Source organism: Schistocerca piceifrons, chromosome 7 (assembly GCF_021461385.2).
Source record: "Schistocerca piceifrons isolate TAMUIC-IGC-003096 chromosome 7, iqSchPice1.1, whole genome shotgun sequence".
NCBI lineage: Eukaryota > Metazoa > Arthropoda > Insecta > Orthoptera > Acrididae > Schistocerca > Schistocerca piceifrons.
The window spans coordinates 318295407-318308748 of record NC_060144.1 but is presented as its reverse complement, the minus strand read 5'-3'; the positions used below and the strand labels follow the sequence as shown (position 1 = coordinate 318308748).

Genomic DNA, 13342 nt, shown 5'->3' with positions numbered 1-13342 from the left:
GCGCTTGTTAGTATCAAAATTTGCTGGAAGAACTTCTCCCAAACCGATTTCCTTTCTTGTCACACGCCACATACAAGAGGCACGTCTTTCCTAGGCCAGGGTGGTTTGAGTCTGCTGTAAGGTATATTCTGTAGCTGATTGTGCAGAAGCGATTTCTGATGAATAAGTACACCTTTGGTACTCTCTTACAGCTGATGCTTTTCATTAAATTGATGGTGGTGCAATAGTAAATAATACTTGCAGCTAAAGAAGTGATGTAGATTTTTAGTAGTGCCACAAATTATTCTCATTGCTTGATTTAGTTATCACCAACTTTGAATTCATATGCACTGTTTTTCTGTGTTAGAGCACAGTACTCTGCCGTAAAGTAAACTATAGCCAATGCAGCAGTACAAAAAGAATTTGTGCTTGCACGCCATCCTGACCTAGTTAGTTTTCTAATAATATTAGTTCTGTTGTTTACATTTTAGTATACACTCCTGGAAGTGGAAAAAAGAACACATTGACACCGGTGTGTCAGACCCACCATACTTGCTCCGGACACTGCGAGAGGGCTGTACAAGCAATGATCACACGCACGGCACAGCGGACACACCAGGAACCGCGGTGTTGGCCGTCGAATGGCGCTAGCTGCGCAGCATTTGTGCACCGCCGCCGTCAGTGTCAGCCAGTTTGCCGTGGCATACGGAGCTCCATCGCAGTCTTTAACACTGGTAGCATGCCGCGACAGCGTGGACGTGAACCGTATGTGCAGTTGACGGACTTTGAGCGAGGGCGTATAGTGGGCATGCGGGAGGCCGGGTGGACGTACCGCCGAATTGCTCAACACGTGGGGCGTGAGGTCTCCGCAGTACATCGATGTTGTCGCCAGTGGTCGGCGGAAGGTGCACGTGCCCGTCGACCTGGGACCGGACCGCAGCGACGCACGGATGCACGCCAAGACCGTAGGATCCTACGCAGTGCCGTAGGGGACCGCACCGCCACTTCCCAGCAAATTAGGGACACTGTTGCTCCTGGGGTATCGGCGAGGACCATTCGCAACCGTCTCCATGAAGCTGGGCTACGGTCCCGCACACCGTTAGGCCGTCTTCCGCTCACGCCCCAACATCGTGCAGCCCGCCTCCAGTGGTGTCGCGACAGGCGTGAATGGAGGGACGAATGGAGACGTGTCGTCTTCAGCGATGAGAGTCGCTTCTGCCTTGGTGCCAATGATGGTCGTATGCGTGTTTGGCGCCGTGCAGGTGAGCGCCACAATCAGGACTGCATACGACCGAGGCACACAGGGCCAACACCCGGCATCGTGGTGTGGGGAGCGATCTCCTACACTGGCCGTACACCACTGGTGATCGTCGAGGGGACACTGAATAGTGTACGGTACATCCAAACCGTCATCGAACCCATCGTTCTACCATTCCTAGACCGGCAAGGGAACTTGCTGTTCCAACAGGACAATGCACGTCCGCATGTATCCCGTGCCACCCAACGTGCTCTAGAAGGTGTAAGTCAACTACCCTGGCCAGCAAGATCTCCGGATCTGTCCCCCATTGAGCATGTTTGGGACTGGATGAAGCGTCGTCTCACGCGGTCTGCACGTCCAGCACGAACGCTGGTCCAACTGAGGCGCCAGGTGGAAATGGCATGGCAAGCCGTTCCACAGGACTACATCCAGCATCTCTACGATCGTCTCCATGGGAGAATAGCAGCCTGCATTGCTGCGAAAGGTGGATATACACTGTACTAGTGCCGACATTGTGCATGCTCTGTTGCCTGTGTCTATGTGCCTGTGGTTCTGTCAGTGTGATCATGTGATGTATCTACATCTACATCTACATCTACATTGATACTCCGCAAGCCACCCAACGGTGTGTGGCGGAGGGCACTTTACGTGCCACTGTCATTACCTCCCTTTCCTGTTCCAGTCGCGTATGGTTCGCGGGAAGAACGACTGTCTGAAAGCCTCCATGCGCGCTCTAATCTCTCTAATTTTACATTCGTGATCTCCTCGGGAAGTATAAGTAGGGGGAAGCAATATATTCGATACCTCATCCAGAAACGCACCCTCTCGAAACCTGGCGAGCAAGCTACACCGCGATGCAGAGCGCCTCTCTTGCAGAGTCTGCCACTTGAGTTTATTAAACATCTCCGTAACGCTATCACGGTTACCAAATAACCCAGTGACGAAACGCGCCGCTCTTCTTTGGATCTTCTCTATCTCCTCCGTCAACCCGACCTGGTACGGACCCCAGGAATGTGTCAATAAAGTTTCCCCTTCCTGGGACAATGAATTCGCGGTGTTCTTATTTCAATTTCCAGGAGTGTATTTTCTAAGTGGTTCTGAAAAGAAATCAGCCAGTTCAAAATGACCCTCAAGTATTCTGGGTATGGGTGACGTCCAGAGAAACATTTTCGAATATGACATTTAATCTCAGCTCACGGTTATTAAGACGGTAAGCATTTACCTCTGTTTTAGATGGATTTGGATTCAGTTTCCAATTGTTGAAATAATCACCCATTACTTGTAAACCTGCATTCAAAGCTCCTTCACACTTTTCCAGGTTTTGTGCTTGATAAGCTACTGCTAGCTCGTCAGCAAGTTAGGTCTTTCTAGCATTTGCGTTGGACATATCACTGCTATAAAGATTAATAAGGGTTGATGATAGCAAGGAACCCTGATGTAGCCCATCTTTCAGCCTTCGCCATCTATAATTCTTTTCATCGAGGAGTACTTGGAATCGCCTGTTGCTAAGCAATCTGTCCATTAGATCAACTAGGATTTTGCATGATATGATTTCTGTAAATTTAAGTTTTCGTAATATCAACAAATGATACTACAGATAAAAGATATTAACCTTAATATTTCACTGATCACAGTAACTGCGATATTTTCGAAAACCGTCTTATTGGAATGGAGTTTCTTGGTCAATTAATGGTTGGATTCACATTGGAAATATTCTTTCTAGTAGCTCATAATCCACTATGTAGTAATTAGGTCTGTAATGTGATGCTTCATTACCATCTTTGTCAGGATTCTGGGCGCTATTATTTTTGCAGCTCTTAATTTTGCCGGCAGTTTTCCACTCAACAAAATCATGTTATGCAGCTGTAACAACCACTGCTTAGTTTCCGAGCTTGCGCTGGTCAGAAATTCTGGATAAATTACATCGAAACCGCCGCTCTGTTCATACGCACACTTGCCAAAGCTTCCTTTAGCTCACCAGCTGTGTACTCGCGCGATAATAGGCCTGTATTTTCATGTCTTAAAAGTTGGTTCTGATATAACACGACACACTCTGTCGACTCAACACCAAATTGCTTAAAAGTACCTGTTTCTCATCATTCCTCTGCTAAGTCCGCTGTCATCATGACCCTGCCTTACTTTCTGTTCTAACCCAATCGTGCAGTACTAGAGCGAAATTAATCAAAGCTAACAATCGTGCCCAAATCGAAATCCAACCTCTTAACCTCCAAAATAAAAAATAAATCTTCACCATTGCCTACTTACTACGGCAAACCCAGAATGAGGCTACTAGCATCCACAATACCACTCATCCCCTATCCCACCTCCGCCCAAGAACTCATTAAGTACTTAGAGAGTCCCGCCGGCTCTCCTGCTCTTTCTTCCGCATGTATTAAAAAGCTTTATATCGATTCACAGGCCACAATCTGCTCCACACTACCCATTAGCCTACAACAATCCACCTCTCGCTGACAACCTAAGCAAAGCCTACCATTTTGCCCCCTATCTCCAAGACACTCTTAGCTTCCCCATCACGCCCAACTTTGACCCCACCATGACGGCATAACTTCAAGACCGAATTGACCCATCTGTTGTTCCCCATGCTCCTAATTACCAATATTTATACTCCATATCAACAGCAATCAATGTACACAACAAAAAGGCCAATACCACAGAGAAACTTACACTGCTACCAATCATGACTGGGTCACATACCACCACATTACAGAATGTCATATCTCCCTCTTTGAAGTCCTTACAGTTCTATATAACTCCATACTCCACATCACTTTCTACTCTGTGCCATGTAACTCCTCAAAAATTCGCCTCCATTTAAAATCCAACAACTTTTCTCGTAAAACCTCTTCCAACTGACAAGTCAGCCTTACCTCTATCTTTCAGAAGGGTCCTTGAATCTATACTCTCAATACACATCCGAAAACGTTTTGAACAACACCTCCCTCTCCCCATCACTATGACTTCCATCTGCTGATAATCAACTCCTACACATGGTGCTGACCCTCTCTAGTCCTGTCTCTAGACATCTAAAAAGGCTATGAATGTGACTTTTTCAGAATACATTGGTATGCACTTCCTATCAGTCAGTTATGTCTACCTTATTGCCACTTTCTAATTAATCGTTCATTCCATATACAGTACAGAGCACTCACTCCCCTATTTTTATCCACCTGGAAGTGAGCACTTAAGATCTGTTCTGTCACCTATACCCTTACTTCAACATACTGACACCATCTTCCTTGCTGTTCATTCCCCATTCTATTTTCCCTTATGAAACCTCCAACTTCGCTTTACTGATATTTCTGCTGACATCGGGAAATACCTTGTCAATAATTGTGGGAAAAATTATCCGAGCTTTCTGTTCTCTAAACTTTTACCTCATCCTCCATGACGTTCCTAATTTAACTACCTGAAACACTAAAATTCCCGGGACTAATATCCGCTGAAAAGCTAACATGGAACACTTAGTTAAAAATGGCCAAAAGAAACTAAAACTACCAACTGACCGCACATGGGGATAAATCCATTGACAATCATGCACAGATACAAGGTATTTATTTGCTCCCTCCTCACATATACAAATGGGTGGATCCCCATCCTCTGACATACTTCATTTCGTCTCGATTTCTATATCCGTTTACCATCCATTACCCTCATTGCCTTTATCATCCCCCCACCCAGGAAGGCTCGCCACTCTTTGGCAGGTACATGCTTGGCTACCACTGGCCCCCGCCTTTGCAGCACTTTTTCCCTTCCGTGATGTATGTCTATCCTCTTGCTATTCTTTTTCTCCTCCCTTGGGGAACATGTCTGGGGTATTATTGGGAATGTTCTGCCTTCTGTCGCTGACCTGCGAACAGTCTCAACTTTCTTTTTGGCTCCCTTTTCCTTTCTTTGTTTCCCTTCTCCTCTCGTTGATCTGCTTCGGCGTTTGAGGATCCTCTTTTTTCTTCTTCCTCCCAGTGTGCTCCTGAAGGCTGGCCCACACGTCTGACACATAAAATGTCGACAGGTAGGGTTCGCACGTACCCCTGGTACAGACCAGGCCCATAGAGGGGTGATTGCCTGAGGTGTAATCTTCCCAAATTGCCAATTTAATTATTTTTGTCAACCATAAGGGTATCATATGTGCCACGAAAACAAAGCAAACAACACAATAAAGATTAAGACGATATGACAGCATAAAATCCATTTCTATAATAGGAATGAACTCGACCAGAATAAGTTAACTCCCAATATTAACAGTCGCCGCCATAGTCCCTTCTTTCTATACATGTGCACTGTGCAGCTTACTCGAAAATTTAGAACTCCACACTCGGCTCCATGTAAAGCTCACTGACGTCATAGATACATCCTCCTCGTCGTTGGTTGCTGGTTCAGAAGCAGGAACAAAAGGAGCAAGCACTTTGAGTAGTCGATTTTGACCAGAAAGTCGCTCGTGTAAAAACATAGGGCTGTGTTTGAATACGACTCGCACTGTTCGAAAAGTTTAAGTGACAGTTTGGGAAATTTCGGGTTGTGCTCCATCTTCTGATTGGCTTGCTTTCTAGTAACTTCTGCTGGTACTCTCACAACAACATACCCATATCCCAGTCCGTTCTAACTGCCAGCCAAACGTTCTGGATGTGGCCATCTTGAAAAACATCGCCACTCAGTTTTCGCTGGAAGTTCTCCACCAACTGGCCTCCGACCTTGACCCAGTACTCTTGCACCACCGGTGCTGTCCTTCCATTTGATGTTCGTTCCACTGTGACCCTCACCGACTGGGACAAATTTGCCATGGTACTCAATAACATCACTCGACTTAACAACACCGGCCAATATAGTCCGTGCCTTGGTTTACCTTACCACCAAAAGCAGTGAAACTCTCCACCTCCAGTGTACCTCGGGCTTTGACCCCTCTGGACGATTTGCCTCCCCTGCTACGGGAGCTGAAATTGCAAAAGAACTGCTACCACCGGCGGTGGAAGCAGTTTCGCGATCCTCGGGACAAATGCTAAATGAGGCGCCTCCAGCGCAAATTCTGCCACCGGCTCGCCGAACGGAGGTCTGTACAGTGGGAGGACCATAAGTCTGACTGGGCTGTCATTCGCACCCTGTGGCGTTCTGTGCCAGCGACTGTCCATCCCATTCGCACGGCAGAGGGCTTGTCGTATGATACCCTAAAAATTGTGGAAACGCTGGCCGATGCGTCCGAAGTCCAAAATCGCCCCCTTGTCCAGGACCTTTCTCCGGACGAACTACAGGTCGGAAACGATGTCCTGACAGCTGTTGCCGCTTTGTGCAACCGCCCAACCCAGTCTGTCCCGCTCCTTTCGTCCATGGCAGAAATTCAGCCTATTCTACGACGGAAACGTGGCTGGTTGGCCCCTGGATTGGACGGAATTTTAAATGAACATCTTTGCCAGCTTCCCCACACGCCTCTCATCTTGTTCACCAAGATTTTAAACTGTTGTCTCAGGTCTTGCCTTTTTCCCCCTCAGTGGAAACAAACCAAGCTGACTGCGATCCCCAAGCGGTTCAAGGACCCTACGGTCCCCACCAAAAACAGACCCATCAGCCTCCTAAATACTATGGCAAAGGTCCTTGAATCTGTCATCCTCCACCGACTTTCCCAACCTCTGGCGGTGGTTGGGACAATCCGACTTGAACAGTTTAGATTCACTTCGCACCTCTCTGTCGAACTTCAGGTCCTACTGATCACTGAACATATCAGCAAAGGCTTCAACACCACTAAGTCGACAACTGCCGTTTTCCTGGACTTGTAGTACGCCTACGACAAGAAAACCTAGTACACAAGATGCTGACGCAGATCCCTACACAGGATATTTACGTCAAGACCGTGGATGACTTCCTCCGTGTAGGACTTTCCTAGTGGCTCAATGGATAATGCGTTCCGGCATTCGCCAATTGTCAGGGGGCACGCCACAACAATCGGTGTTGTCTCCCATCCTTTTTAATATCTATATGAATGATATGCCGGTCACCCCCGAGTGCCACCTGGCACAATATGCTGACGACACAGCATTATATACTACCGGCCGTATTACTGACGTCGTCGTCGCATGCCTCCAGCGACAGGTGGACGCCACCATTACATGGTGCTGGACAAACAAAATAGCTCTCAATGCCGCCAAAACTACGGCAGTCTATTTCACCAAACGGCACTCAGTCCTCCGCCGTAATATTTCGATTGCAGGCGTGCAGGTGCCCGATGCCCGACGACCACCAATCTCAGGTTCCGGATGGACCACAAGTTGCTCTTCCACTGTCATGCGGAATATGTCGCCAACAAGATTCAAAAACTGACCAGGGCTTTGTACCCCCTCTACCGCAGTAGGGAACTTAACCTGCATACCAAACTCCGCATCTACCGACCAGTTTTCCTGCCTGCCCTCACGTATGGCTCCGCTGCATGAGCCACGATTAGTGTCATCAAGATGCGGACGTTGCAGCACCTGCAGGACAAGGTTCTCAGGTAGAGCCTGCACGCCCTGCCACTCATGAGAATTGCGACTCTCTACGAGGAAGCGGATATCGGCCCCCTCAAGACGACCAAACGCAACAACGCGCTGCAGATGTATGAGAAAATGGATGCCCTGTGGGACACTGTCCATGGGTTCTGCCACGTTGGAACCATACATCCAAGCATCTACATCCGGTTCCTCTAACCATCCAAGAGGAAACGAATTCCGACCATGGCTAACGATAGTCCTGGCGCGCCCACCACGGATGCATCCTTTGGTGGCACCAGCCCCCCCCCATTCTACGTCCACTACTTTCCCACCCTACCTGACCCTGTCGGGCTAAGTTTTTCTGCCTGTCTGATGTAGTACTGTCACCGTTGGAGGGTTGTATGGGGACTCCAAGACCCACTGCCACACCTCCAAAGTGTATTGCAGTGGCGCAGCGTCTCTGCCCTGTGGATAAATTTACTGCCACACAAACACAGTTAGTGCGCAAAAGACCGGTGATGCTGTATTATAACATATCACATATGAAAAAAAAAAACACAACAACCTGTCGTAGCGTTTTTAATGCACTGTTTATTTTAGACTACTGGCCATTAAAATTGCTACACCACGAAGATGACGTACTGCAGACGCGAAATTTAACAGACAGGAAGAAGATGATGTGATATACAAACGATTAGTTTTTCAGAGCATTCACACAGGGCTGCCGCCGGTGGCGACACCTACAATGTGCTGACATGAGGAAAGTTTCCAACCGATTTCTCATACACAAACAGCAGTTGACCTGCGTTGCCTGTTGAAACGTCGTTGTGACGCCTCGTATAAGGAGGAGAAATGCGTACCATCACGTTTCCGACTTTGATAAAGGTCGGATTGTAGCCTATCAAGATTCCGGTTTATCGTATCGCGACATTGCTGCTCGCGGTGGTCGAAAACCAATGACTGTTAGCAGAATATGGAATCGGTCGGTTCAGGAGGGTAATACGGAACGCCGTACTGGATGCCAGCGGCCTTGTATCACTAGCAGTCGAGATGACAGGCATCTTATCCGCATGGCTGTAACGGAACGTGCAGCCACGTCTAGATCCCTGAGTCAACAGATGGGGACGTTTGCAAGACAACAACCATCTGCACGAACAGTTCGACGACTTTTGCAGCAGCATGGACTATCAGCTCGGAGACCATGGCTGCGGTTACCCTTGACGCTGCATCACACACAGGAGCGGCTGCGATGGTGTACTCAACGACGGACCTGGGTGCACGAATGGCAAAACGTCATTTTTTCGGATGAATCCAGGTACTATTTACAGCATCATGCATCATGATGATCACATCCGTGTTTCGCGACATCGCGGTGAACGCACATTGGAAGCGTGTATTCGTCATCGCCATACAGGAGTATCCCCTGCCGTGATGGTATGGGGTGCCATTGGTTACACGTCTCGGTCACCTCTTGTTCGCATTGACGACACTCTGAACAGCGGGCGTTACATTTCAGATGTGTTACGACCCGTGGCTCTACCCTTCATACGATCCCTGCGAAACCCTATATTTCAGTAGGATAACGCACGACCGCATGTTGCAGATCCTGTATGGGCCTTTCTGGATACAGAAAATGTTCGATTGCTGCCCTGGCCAGCACATTCTCCAGATCTCTCACCAATTGAATATGTCTGGTCAATGGTGGTCGAGCAACTGGCTCGTCACAATACGCCAGTCACTACTCTTGATGAACTGTGGTATCGTGTTGAAACTGCATGGGCAGCTGTACCTGTACACCCCATCCAAGCTCTGTTTGACCCAATGCCCAGGCGTATCAAGGCCGTTATTACGGCGAGAGGTGGTTGTTCTGGGTACTGATTTCTCAGGATCTATGCACCCAAATTGCTTGAAAATGTAATCACATGCCAGTTATAGTATAATATATTTGTCCAATGAATACCCGTTTATCATCTGCATTTCTTCTTGGTGTAGCAGTTTTAATGGCCAGTAGTGTAATGATAAATGTAACTGTGAAACATGGACTGAAACATCTTCTAGAGCACAGGTCATGCGTTACAACGGCAACTAACAATAAATTAAAGGTTGCAAACACGATTCTGTCCACTTCTCGAGTTTTTGCGCATCCCGCTATCTAGTGATATCTGATGGTACTCTCTCCTAAACGAGTCTGGCCGCTGCAATTCATTCTCGCGACAAAAATTATAGTCACTTAATTGAGATATATATCGTTAGTTCGGCATTTAACTCTTGATATAAGTGTCTTCATTGTTTCATCTGAATGTTGCCGTCTTGTTTTGAAACTGATTGAAATATGGTAACTTTTTTATATCTTATTCTAATATGTGAACAGGGATTGAATTGCTCATTTGCAACCTGCTTGTTAAAACACTATCGCCTCTCTTAAATGGCTCTGAGCACTATGGGACTCAACTGCTGAGGTCATTAGTCCCCTAGAACTTAGAACTAGTTAAACCTAACTAACATAAGGACATCACAAACATCCACGCCCGAGGCAGGATTCGAACCTGCGACCGTAGTGGTCTTGCGGTTCCAGACTGCAGCGCCTTTAACAGCACGGCCACTTCGGCCGGCATCGCCTCTCTTAAATAAATAAGATGGTATATTGGGTTCAGCGAAGTACTATATTTTCGAGGACAAAATTTTCGTCTTTCTATATTACCATTACTGCAAAATCAGCATAAACTTTTATATGTCCATGTTGTTGTTGTTGTGGTCTTACGTCCATAGACTGGTTTGATGCAGCTCTTCATGCTACTCTATCCTGTGAAAGCTTCTTCATCTCCCAGTACCTACTGCAACCTACATCCTTCTGAATGTGCTTGGTGTATTCATCTCTTGGTCTCCCTCTAAGATTTTTACCCTCAACACTGCCCTCAAATACTGAATTGGTAATCCCTTGATGCCTCAGAACATGTCCTTCCAACCGATCCCTTCTTGTAGTCAAGTTGTGCCACTAATTTCTCTTCTCCCTTATTCTATTCAATATCTCCTCATTAGTTATGTGATCTACCCATCTAATCTTCAGCATTCTTCTGTAGCACCACATTTCGAAAGCTTCTATTCCCTTCTTGTCCAAACAATTTATCATCCACGTTTCACTTCCATACATGGCTACACTCCATACAAATACTTTCAGAAACGACTTCCTGACACTTAAATCTATGCTCTATGTTAACAAATTTCTCATCTTCAGAAACACTTTCTTTACCATTGCCAGTCTACATTTTATATCCCCTCTACTTGGGCCATAATCAGTTATTTTGCTCCCCAAATAGTAAAACTCATCTACTACTTTAAGTGTCTCATTTCCTGATCTAATTCCCTCAGCATCACCCGAGTTAATTCGACTGCATTCCATTATTCTCATTTTGCTTTTGTTGATGTTCATCTTATATCCTCCTTTCAAGATACTGTCCATTCCGTTAAACTGCTCTTCAAGCTCCTTTGCTGTGCATGACAGAATTACAATGTCATCGGCGAACCTCAGAGTTTTTATTTCTTCTCCATGGATTTTACTCCTACTCCGAATTTTTCTTTTGTTCCCTTTGCTGCATGCTCAATATACAGATTGAATAACGTCGGTTAGAGGCTACAACTCTGTCTCACTCCCTTCCCAACCACTGCTCCCCTTTCATGGCCCTCGACTCTTATATGTCCATATGTCAATATGTACCGATATTCTATGAGAACTCTACGGTAAATTTGTTCAAACACAGTAGAAGACTGCTCAGTGGTAGAATTTAATTATATTTTCTCCTGTGTTTCATGAAATTGTCAGATTTTGAGCAGAACCATACCATATTGTTGTGGCTAGTTCGTAGTTTATTGCGTATCCCTTGCACTAATACCGCGCAAGTCAAATGTTACGTGATTGTTCGAAAAAGCTCCATACAGTATCGCACACTGCGGTGTATCGGGAAATTTGGAGCCCGTTCGAAAGCTGGTACCTCTTTCCCAGCCCTAGTAAAATGCACGAATTTTGACGATTTGGCGTTAGCACCAAAATTTCAGACTGATGATCGTATCGTGAACTGTTAGTACCGTAGAGTCAATGCCTGAGCATAGTACTGGGGTCATGATGCCACTAGAGGCAGTTGTAGTACTCCTCGGTTTAGGCCCCTTGAGATGTGGGTAATGACACGGGAACGTGGAACTAGTGAGGCCTAACCTTCCTCCTACTGTTTGTTTTGTAGCTCTTGGAGATATTTGTGACTGAGGGCCTAAGTATTTATCGTAAAAACACTGTCTCTCAGCTTTGATGCTTTATCTTCAGCTATTGTTCGTATCCTTTCCTGTATGGTTCGTAGCTTCCTCTTCATAATCTGCTCATCAGTTTGTAGCATCCGCTCTCCTTGGGGCTCTAGAATAGCAAAGGAAACTGTTGTGCTATCAGCAGTTAGTATCAGTCTTTGTTTCTTATTTTCGAGGTTAATTAACTCTGTTGTTAATTGAATTGACCATGAATCAAGAAGAAAATCCTGTTGGTAGAGTGGGTGAGGCAGCACTACAAACGAAATGATACAGAGCTCTAATTACATACAATTAACACCCATCTGTGTCAACAATATATTATTAAATAGCAACTTCAAAAAAAGGACTGCAAAAGTTTCCAAACAGTAATAAAAAATAAAGTGAAACTCAGTTGCAATGAAATAAAATTTCTCCTGTGAAACAAATGCATGTAACAGCTTTTTTAATCTTTTGCGACTTTGTTAGTAGGATGGACTAAAACAAGTGACAAAGTTTGAATGGAACTCGTTAATAAACTTTGGATGAATAGAAAATTGGAAGAAGGGAGAGTAAGAGAGAACTCTGAGTTTGCTAACCATGACATATTGTGTCGATTACTGTAACCTTACGAAGTAGGAAAGACAGATCAAAAAAGAACTTCGTTATAATAGCCGTCCGCCATCCTTAAGAAAATATAGTTTTAGCACTCTAAGTACTACGAAAAGTTGGGCGACCACTCAAGGAATGAACTGGAGTATTTCTCGCTTCATTATGAAACACACAGAAAATTAATCTTCAAGTTTTAAGACATATTTAATTAATCAGAAATTTGCATAGTTTATTTTGGTGGCGAAAACATTAGTAAATTAGCTTACTTTGGACACTTCTATTTATTGATGACATACATAGTAATTGTCTGGGAAAATTACACGTAGAAAGTATTCATTTCACAGAAACGTGTTGTAGGTACAATATCTGGTGCACATCTTCGAACTTCAAGTAGACAACTTCTTAAAAAATAGAAACACTAACAATAGCTTCCCAATCAAATATTTTCTTACATAGTTTGTTGCGTAGAATGAGGTGCAATTTGAAAATAATGGTGACTGTAATAAAAATGACATAGGAACTAGAATACTCTCTGCTATCGACAACTTAACCTCACTCTTACACAGAAACCATCAAAATATGCTTCCACAAAAATATTTAACCACCTCCGTTGTAAGTTAAAGGTGTTGAAGAGTAATTAAAATTTTCAAAAAAAAATTTAAATCACACCTGCTTGACAAATCCGTCTACTTAATAGATGAGTTTCTGAGTAGATAGTATGTATGTTTTTGGGTTATAAAAGTAACTATTA

At 45.2% G+C, this 13342-nt stretch overlaps 1 protein-coding gene across 1 annotated transcript in view; it reads right to left on the bottom strand.

Annotated features, from left to right (window-relative positions):
- Nucleotides 1–13342, bottom strand: part of LOC124805650 (15-hydroxyprostaglandin dehydrogenase [NAD(+)]-like) — a 64324-nt gene that overhangs the window by 24710 nt on the left and 26272 nt on the right. The window lies entirely within an intron of this gene.